Raw genomic sequence first — 10827 nt, 5'->3', positions numbered from 1 at the left:
CGACTAAAAAAAATTTAGTAGGCATGCAGGATAAATAATTTGTAATTGGGTGTGACAGCACATGCTGTAATCCCTGGACTCTGGGATGCTGAGGCAGAAGGATTGCAAGGTCAAGCCTGGCCTCCACAATCTAGCAACTTAGTAATATCCCAATTCAAAATAAAAATGACTAGGGAATGTAACTCAGGGGAAAGGTTCTGGTCTCAATCCTAAGTCTTCTGAAAAAAAAGAAACCAATAAAATCATTCATACACTACTTGTCTGGAGAAAAAAACATTAACAAAATAATTACGGATTACTTTGTTCTTACAGGGCAATTTATTCATTTATTCAAAACATTTTCTTCACTAGGGAACACAAATTTCTGTGAGGAAAACACATATTATTCATTCCCCAATTTAATTTCATTCATGACTGCATGAATGAATGAATTAAAATAATGCATGTTATGTCTAACATAATATTTTTATTTTATTCATTCATTCCCAATTTAATAGTATGTGGGACATAATATGTATTATTTTAAATTGGGGAATGAATGAATGAATGAATATATTTGAAGAACTGTCATACAGAAAGGAATAAATGTATTTTGTTGTAAACTGATGTACAATCCTAGGAATAGTACTTGGCAACTAGAACATAAACATATGGGCAAGAATTTTGCAGGTATTGGCACCTAGCAAAAGCATGATGGTTGCCACAATAAGCAGCATTTAAGCAGAAACTCAGGGGCCAGCTTGCAGTGTGTGTGCACCTGCTCAAGCTCTAAAGCCTCCTTGAAGCTTCTGATCCTATGATTAAAACTGAGTGTCGGAAAGAAAGTCTAAGTGTGGAATGAGTGCTTTTACAGTATCTAGGTTTTTTACTGTCCCTGAAAATAGAACAATAAAGTTATCAAAATTCAATTTAGCCATCCAATATAAATTTGATTTAGAATCATATTATAATAGATAACTAGAATCAAAACAACAGTGAAAAATGCTGATTCTAGATTAAACTAAAATTTAATTACACGATGAATCTCGTCTACTCTTGCATAAACACTGCATCACTCTATTCTGGAGACTTCCCCATTTCAATAGTTTAATTACAAGTAATACCTCACTATTCTATTTAAATCTCAAAATACGACATTGAAGATAAATCTGTTTGTATCAGGCAAACTTTGAAGTCTATTGCACTTAAGAAAATATTAGTCACATGAAGAACATATTAGACACATGTTTACCTTTAAAATTATATGAGGAAATCTTATAGCAAAAAATAATTTCATATATCTCAATCTCTGAGATATTTTACATTAGTAAATGTCATACGTTGCTCTTATGCAAATGAATAGATGCTGATGTAGGAACTAATCCATTTGTCTTTTTTTCAAAGAGTTAAAAATATTTCAGAGCAACTTATCAATGAATCCTTCCAGGACAGTAGCAGACTGGGAAAGTGCAGTGTCTTCCTTATCTAGCATGTGCTGAATTTGAACTCAGAACTGACCAAACAACAACTGACAAATCCAGATTAATTTTCAATAAACTTACAGTCCCATTTGCTTGCCTTTCATGTGATGGTCACTTTAGTTGGGAAAATGTAATTTATGAATAAATCACATACAGCTGCAAAAACTACTAACCATTTTTTTTCCTAGAGAAAATCCTAAAGTGTTGTTAGTTATATAGTGATACTATTATTCATAAATTTCAAGAAGGAAAAAATGAATTCCTGACTTTTATTATTTCTCTAATACTGAGTAATAATATATTTGTTTATTTAGTAAGTTTTTTTTCTGTATCACCTGTCATATTAAAGGCAGAGGCAAAGATCTCTTTCTTTTTTCTCTGTCTCTCTCTCTCTCATGTGTGTATGTCTGTCTTCTTTGTTTGCATGTGTTTTTATTAACCACAAATGTAAGCAAGTCTGTAGTGTGTCAGTTCCTTTAATTCCTAGAAACTCTGTATTTTTCTGTGAATGAAATCTTTTCTTTCTTCTATATGTCGTTTCTAAGTGTAATTAGAAATGCTATCGAAATCCAAATGATAGATAAAACACAATAAGATATTTCCTACTCTTTTTCACAAGATTGTAGTAAATGCCATGCCAGAGTCCTGCGGAATGGAAGTAGAGAAGAATGAGGCCGGAAAGGGTGATGGGAAATGGTGCTGCTTGTGACCTTCAGAAGAGTAGGATATTCCAGCATATACATGAAAATTACTTAAAGTGGAATTAAACACCAAATGATAAGCAGAATAATCCCAAAATTAAATGTGAGTATACATTGAAGAGGCAATTTAGTCCCAAGGCAGTAAACAAAATATATGTAGAAAATCTCTTCTCTATCGCATTGCTCCGTGTACTTCCTCTAATTAGGTGATTACAACAGAAATACACATACATAGTTTTATTTTAAACTACCTAAAGTGTTGCAAATTATACTATTAATTTTATTTTAACTGTTTGAGATATATTGCACAATTTGAACTGTTAAAGAAGACATTTCATTGTTATAAAATATTTTACATTAGGTGACTTGCTGTAATCTCAAATAAGTGACTGTGATAAAGCCTATTTCACATTTCCTTCAGGAAGATGCTGCTCTGTTCAACACATTCTTTTTAAGGGTCCATTCTTTTAAGTGTACCAAATCCTAGAGTGGCCTCTACTCTACATTTCCAATAGCACAGGGAGCTACAAAGTTCTGATCACCTATCATACACAGAAAATTAACTGATCTAGATCTCATTCAGTTTCAACTGTAATTGTACAAGTCCAGCATTGTTTCCATAGCCTTCACTTATGCCGCGCTTGCAAGGCACGCGCTTATGCCGCTGAGCTATATCCCCAGCCCCCAAAATCATTCCTTTTTAAATAAGAATTAAAGTGCATGAATTTTTTTTTGAAATACAAGAGGAAATTTAGTATCAAATAGCCCAAACCAATAAAGAATGGCTGGTGTAATTTAATCATAAAGCACTGTCCTACTCTTAAGTAAATAAATAAATAGCAGTCCAAAGGGGATATTCAACCTATAGAATGTATTCTTTCATAGTAAACTGCAAAACTCTAAAAGTGCTAAAATTCCTCTTTTTTCCTGTACTTTACCATCTTGAAATGCAGGGAGATTTTGGCTCTCACTGGAGAAACATTTCCCCATCTGTACCTTCAAACACCACCACATGTCTCTCAGTCACTAGTCCTCACATAGCCCATGTGTGCAGACCCCAGGTGATCCTAATTCTAAAACCCCTGGGAACCTGGAGTCTGGGAAAACTAATAAAAACAATTCCATATCAGTGATCAACTGGATCACTTCCAAACAAACCCTCCCCCTGACAAGACTTTGACAGTAATCTTGACCTACTTTATACAGCAGAGGTACCTGACACTACCTGAGTGGCTACTTTACAAATTCTCAATATTTAAATTTCAACAGCTTACTATTTGTATATTGTGCTAAAAATAGGGATAATAGAGTATTGCCTTTTTCTATTGAACTGAATATTACTAAAACAGTATTGAATCTATTTAATGATTAATGAAGTTTTCTAATATTTTTACAAATATTTTCAAAACTTCTAGGTGCGATTTTATGAGTATACTATAAATCACCTCTAAATTGTTCTAATATGCTCCTAGAGTATGATGTGCATAACTGTAGATATGTAATTATAGCTTATGAAAGAATCACCCATCTGTACATTTCAACAACAGAAAAATTTACCTACTACTTTAACCATGTCTTACATGGAATATTTGCTTTTGTATCTACCTTTTGCTTCTTTGCAAAAGTGTTAAACATAGTACTTTTTCTATTATGTTAGAATTATTTCTGTGACACCTATAATATTATTTCTTAAATTCTTGGTGTATTTTAGTTGTTTCATCATGTGAGGATGCTTGCTCATGTGTATTTTTTTTTTAATTTGGTAAAAACACATATTTCAAATTCTTCTAATTATGAAACTTTTCTTCCTACTGCACAGTACCTTTCTTCCTGCATCTTAAAAAGCAGTTTTATTGGTGAATGTGCAGCTGGTATGTCTCCTTTTATTATAAAGATGCCACCCATATTGGAGTACGAACTTATGTCTATGATCTTAGAAGCTGTGTTGCTCAAATTTTCATTGTGATCAAAGCATTGAAAAAACTAATTTAAAGAGGAAATATTTACTTTAGCTCATTGCTTTGGAGGATTCGGTCCATTGTTAGCTGGATCAACTAATTTATGTTTAAGGAAAGAAGAAACATCATGGACGGACATGGCAGGAAGAAGGAGCTTAACATGTAATAAGAAGCAGAGAGTCAGAAAAGAAGAAGCCAGAAATGAGATAAAGTAGCCAAGGTCATACCCCATAACTCACTCCCTTTGAGTGAAACTCATCCTTAGTTTCCACTGCCTCTCAAAAGTGCCATAATGATACAGTCTCTTCTACTGATCAACACAGTGATGATGTAAGAGCCCTCATGATGCAATCACTTCTAAAGGCTCCACTTTTGAACATATGAGAATTGGGAAGCCAATTTATATCTGAACAATAGCAGAGGTTCATAAATGTATTAGCTCCTTAAAGATCAAGCATAAAATACAGACATTAAGGGCAACACTTCAGACTGTGAATTTTGGTAGGAACTTAGTAAAATACATAACAATATTATAATACTGAAATGTTGCTACTGGAATATAGCCCAAATAAATTATTCTATTATAGTCAATTATTTTTCTTTTCAACTTGTGTCATGTGTGACTGTTTAAAATTTGTATAAATATGAAAACAATTTTAAGATGTAACATAGTTGAAGAAATATCTAAAGGAATTTTTATTAAATATTCAAATTGTATATTTACATACATGTATATGATGAAATAAGTTTTCAAAAGGAAAGGCATGATTAATTGTAAGATTATCACTTTCACTAGTATTTGTATGGGAAAAATGTACTCCCTTGACCATTGTTTCTAAATGGAAGAAAGGGAAATACCTTCAAAGACATCTGATGATTAAGTACTATCTTAATATAATCCTAGGACATAAATCAAATCACTTGTCAATGAACCTTCTAATTTATGAGCTGTGATAAAAATATAAAGAGAGTATTAATATTTACAAATTATTGCAATAGAAAGCAATAATTTGTAATATTCCTACTTACTTCAAATGCACATACCTATCATCCTTGCCACTTTCTGAGGCAAGTCTGTACTTGCAGGTGTGTTTTTAAGGAGTAATCAGATATAATGTATGATGTTTGTTGAGTGCCATCCAATAGAAAAACACACTCATAAAAACGTTACGAATAAACTGATCCAGTTTATTCACCAGATATGACACTGTGTGCTTTCTGGTTCTTCTTGAAAGTCAAAATGACGATGAAAAGTATTTTCAATTGATTTAGGAAGCCAAGATGGCATTGTCAGTGCAGCTGAAGATATTTACAAAAGAGAATTTCCAGAACTGCTTCAACAAATGGAAACAGTTGGGAATTTAGGTTAGTGGCATAAGTGCCTGCCTGGCAAGCATGAGATCATGTTTGTCCCACTACCAAAAGATAAAAGGAAAGACTGATAAGTGTATTTGAAGTGAACATGAATACTTTGACTGAATTAATGGTAAAGTATTTTACTGAGTAACTATTTTTAATGTAAACATTTACCATATATTTTGATCACACTACATAAACTTTATATTAAGAATCAACAAATTAAATCATTTAGAACTAAGTAAACAAATTCAATTGCTTTTCAGGTGCTAACAAGATTATGTGACTGCAAATTTATAATGCAGAAAGTCAAAATTAAAGGCTGGATTACTTGTACAACTGAAATTCAGATTACTCATCTGAAGGCCCTCAGATGTATTTAATATGTCACAGAAGCTAATGCACTTTAAAGGTAAAATGTCTGCAGATTCTGAGCTTCCATTTTCTTCTCTTGTAGTTATAAAAAATGAAAAAGTTTCTGGATTTATTTCCTCTTACCTATTGCTTTAAAATTGTACATGTTTTGGGGTTTTTGAATAAATTGCAGGCAACAATTTGTAACAAGCTGAATTTTGTAATGTGTGAAATAAAGGTATATTATTTATTTCAGAACACTTTACATTTAAAAATCAAAGTACACTAGTTTCCCAACAAAAAGAGATGGTCATTCTTCCAGTGAACCTGTTTGGCCCCTTCATCAAGGATAAGGTGGTTGAGTGTGTTTGTAGTTGTGGCTGTATCTTCTAATCTATTCCATTGATCTTCAGCTCTGTTTTGATTCCAGTACTATGCTGATTTTACTACAGTTGCTTTGTAGTATAACTTCAAGTCAGAGATTGTGAGGCCTCCTGCCTTGCCTTTGCTGCTTAGAACTGTCTTTGCTCTTCTAGGTCTCTTCTTGCTCCAAATGAATTTTAGGAGTGATTTTTCTAGATCTATGAGGTATGTTGATGGTATTTTCATTGGGATTGCATTCAATCTGTATAGAAGTTTTGGGAGAATGGCCATTTTCACAATATTTATTCTTCCTATCCATGAGCAAGGGGTGTATTTCCATTTTCTGAGATCGTCTTCAATTTATTTTTTCAGTGTGTTATAAATTTCCCTGTATAGGTCTTCCACTTTTTTTGTGAGAGTAATTCTTAAATATTTCATTTTTTTTGGTTGCTAGTGTAAAGGCTGTGACTTCTCTTATTTCTCTCTCAGTGATTTTGTTGGTAGTGTATAGGAAAGCTTTTGATTTTTGAGTATTGATTTTGTATCCAGCTACATTGCTGAATATATTGATTATATCTGTGAATATTTCACTGGAGTTTTGGGGGTCTTCTAAATGGTGTTGGAAAAACTGGCTTTCCATATGCCGAAAAATAAAACTAGACCCATGCCTATCACCATGTACTAAAATAAAATCTAAATGGATCAAAGATCTGGATATTAAAACAGAAACACTAAATCTATTGGAAAACAAATTGGCTAACAACCTTGAAGACATAGACTAAAAACTCTTGAAGACATGAAGAGAATTCATGAACAGGACTCAAACCACATGGGAAATACTTCCCAGAGTCAATAATTGGGATTGCCTCTTATTAAAAAGTTTCTGCACATCAAAAGACACCTCCAGATAGTGAAAAGAAAACCCACAAACTGGGGAAAAATCTTGGTGAACTGTCTCTCAGACAAAGCACTTCTGTCTAAAACATATAAAGAATTTTAAAAAATCAGTCCCCCAAATTCAAAGATCCAATCCAAAAATGAGCATCTGAGATGAAAACACAATTCTCAAATGAAGAAATACAAATGGCAAATAAATACATGAAAAAATGTTCATCATCATCAGTCATTAGAGAAATGAAAATTAAAACCACACTGAGACTTCATCTCACTCCTGAAAGAATGGTCAGCATCAAGAAAACCACCAACAACAAATGCTGGAGAGGCTGTGGGGAATAAGGAACTCTCCTGCACTGTTGGTGAGAGTGTAGACTGGTGCAACCATTGTGGAGGTCAGTCTGGAGATTTCTCAAAAAGCTGGGATTGAAAGTCCCATTTTTTCCAGCTATTCCACTTCTAGGCATATTCCCATTAGAACTGAAAGCATCATACACCACAGTGATATATGTGCAACCATGTATATAGCAGCACAATTTGTAATAGCCAGATCTTGGAAACAACCCAAGTGTCCATCAACTGAGGAATGGATAAAAAAAGTTGTGGCATTTTTATACAATGGAGTACTATTCAGCTATAAAGAAGGATCACATTGAGATTTTTATAAATAAATGGGCACAGCTTGAGACTATTCTCATAAGTGAAATAAATCAAACTCGCGTATGAATACCAAATAGTTTCCCTCGTGTAAGAAATGATAAGAATACACAAAAGTATGTGGAATCATGATTCCCCATTATATTGCCTTGAAGCCTTATAATGTTTTCACTCATTAATTGGAATGGTTTTATTATGGATTGTTTGATTTTATTGTCTGTGATGGTATGAACAGCTATTTTGAAGAAAACAAGACATCATAATAGTGCTTATTTAATATCTTTTTTTTGAAGTCCCATAAAGCTGTTGTTCTTCTGTCTCCATCAGTTTTATCATGTTGCATCTTATTGGATTTTATTATATGTGATAGTATAAACAAAATTTTTATAGGCAAAGGGATAATATAGAAACTATTGTTCGTTTTCTGATAGTTGGTTCTAAATACCAACATTTGGTTTTACTCTCTTCCAAAAAATGTAATATGAACTGTTGGAGTAATAAAACTCAAAATATGTAATTGTTATTGTAAAAAAGAGAGGAAAAGAAAGTGCTCTAAAGGATACAACTGCATGTATGTTTAAGTCTGTAAGATGGATAAACATATTACTAACTTTTTGTTGGATCATTGAACAGTTCTGTTTTCAGTCTCACTGTTTGAATGTCCATTTTGTATGCTTTAATTTTGTAACTTGAATAACTATTTCTAACATGACAATATGCAATCTATTATCTAGTGATTACTTACTATTTATTCTTCCTGTTTTGTTTTTTTATCTTTAAATAAAATTTAAAAAAAAATTACACTAGTTTTTTATGCTGCCAAAATAAGGTCCCATAAACTGTGTACACTGAACAACATTATGTTTATGGTCTCACATTTCTGCAGTTACAAGGCTGCGAGCAAGGTACCCACATGATTGGTTCATTTTAAGGGCTGTAAGGAATAATCTGGCTTCTGTCTTTTGCTCATCTTCTGTGGTGTTGCTAGAATCTTTGTCATTCTTGGCCTCTTGGCATTATTACATTGGTTTCTGCCTTCAGTTCATGTGTCCTTTTCTCTTTGTCTGCATCTATCTCCAAGTTTTACCTTCTGGCATACAATTATAGTCCTATTATGACCGTGGCCCATTTAGTTGAGTTGACCTTGACTTAATTACATCTGCAAGGAGTCTGTCTCCAAACAGAGACACATCCTTAGGCATAGAGTTTGAAACTTCTACATATGGTTTTGGAGGATAAAAAGCACAAGTAAACTCATAACATGAAGATAAGGCCAAGCAAGACTCTTCTTGGAAATATACAGTACTTCAATTGCCATAGTGTGCTTTTCTCTTCAAGGAAAGTCATGTATTTTCCTTCAAATTCTATAGAAATTTATGCATAAATAAAAAAATTAAAGCTCTCTTTTTCTTGTAACTTAGTTTCTAAGGATCTACAACAAGACAGAGCTGGAAAAATTGATTAAAATAAAAGCAGAATCTCACCATCTGTAGTCATTTCCAAATATAAAGATCAAATAAAGATTTTTCTTTTGGAGCTGTACAACTCAGCCACAGCTGACTGTGAGAGCTGGTTACCAAAGGAAACCATCAACCTAGGTGCAGCCTAAGGGAACTGGGGTAATGAACAGTGTGCTGCATGTGTCAGAATTCATCAGAGTTCTCTAGCAGTTCTGTCCCCGCTGCCCAGTTCCGGGGTTATGCAGATCTGGAGTTGTCAGTGTTGGTATGCTTCAGAATCAGGTGAAGTAGTTAAAACATCATCTTCAGAGATTTTGGTTTGGAATATCTATGTTCAACCCAGGTATGAAAATATATTTTATAATGTACATGTGATAGTATTCTCATTAAATTATTACATAACTTGATTAGAGAAATGCACATTATCTTCAAATGTGTTCTACACATTTATCTTTATCACTGCACAATGAATGGATTCATGAAGAAAATATTGTTTTTGAAAAGATCAATAGAAATTAAACCTTTCATCTCTTCAACTCTTACCTGAGTTATTGTAACTATTAAATCACACAGCTTTCAAAGACCATTTGAAATACATTCATGTTCTTAGGAACATTTAAAACACTGCGTTGTTGAAGTAGGTCTTTTTATATATGTGTACATCATATGCATTTCTGCATACAGAATTTTTTTGGTACATGTTTTCACTCTCAAAGTTAGACTGCTCATATTCTAATCAAAAAGAACAAGTAATGTGATGATCTAAAGAAAAACATTCAAAGTAGTCACATAATTTTAATTCTGTACTAGAAATTGTTGTACATGAAAGTGTTATTGAAATTGAATTGAACTATGACTGCTAATTTTTGATAATTCTCTGGTAGACTATTGAACAGACCCATACAGAAAGATCTACATGACATATTTAGGCTGACGATAAGATAAATTACCTATTTATTATTATATATACATACAAATGATCTTATTTATTTTGTTAATAATAGTAGCAGCTTCATTTTCCACTAAATATTAGAAATTCAAGTTCGGTTGTAAGCTTTACTTCTATAAGCCTTGCTTTGAAACAAGTCACGAAGTTACAAGATAAAATTACATAAAATATTGCACACCAAATCATAAACTATGGAAACTACTGAAAGGTGACTGTACTGAATTTGTGATTCTTTTTTAACTTTGGCACATACTGACTTTGATATTATAGTCTGTATGTATCATATATTATACCAATATTTTTATCTGGTTACAAATGTATTTTAATTTTTATGTGAGAACTGAATCTTCCTAGTAGCATGCAAAAGTGAGGCAGAGGAAGGTTGTTTAATATTTTGCTAATAAACACAAAGGGAAAATTCTAAGCCTGTACTTGATCCGCAATGTCTGAGAAAGATGCAGTGATTTTTCTAGGAAGTGTCTGTCTTTTGTAAGGTATTTAGCGCTCAGCCCTCAGTGGGTCTGTTTGAATGTTACTTGTCATGTCATGTAGACACCTCGCACATCAGAGAATAGTAACATCTCATGCACCAACTAACCCTTTAATTCTTCTCAATTCCCAATGTGCAAAGCATTTTCACTGTATCATCTTTATTGCCTCATATTTTCTGTGAGG

This window comes from Cavia porcellus, unplaced genomic scaffold (genome assembly GCF_034190915.1).
Source record: "Cavia porcellus strain 051 isolate PalLab524CR breed Dunkin Hartley unplaced genomic scaffold, mCavPor4.1 scaffold_1, whole genome shotgun sequence".
Taxonomy (NCBI): Eukaryota; Metazoa; Chordata; class Mammalia; order Rodentia; family Caviidae; genus Cavia; species Cavia porcellus.
Note: the sequence above shows the minus strand (reverse complement) of the source record.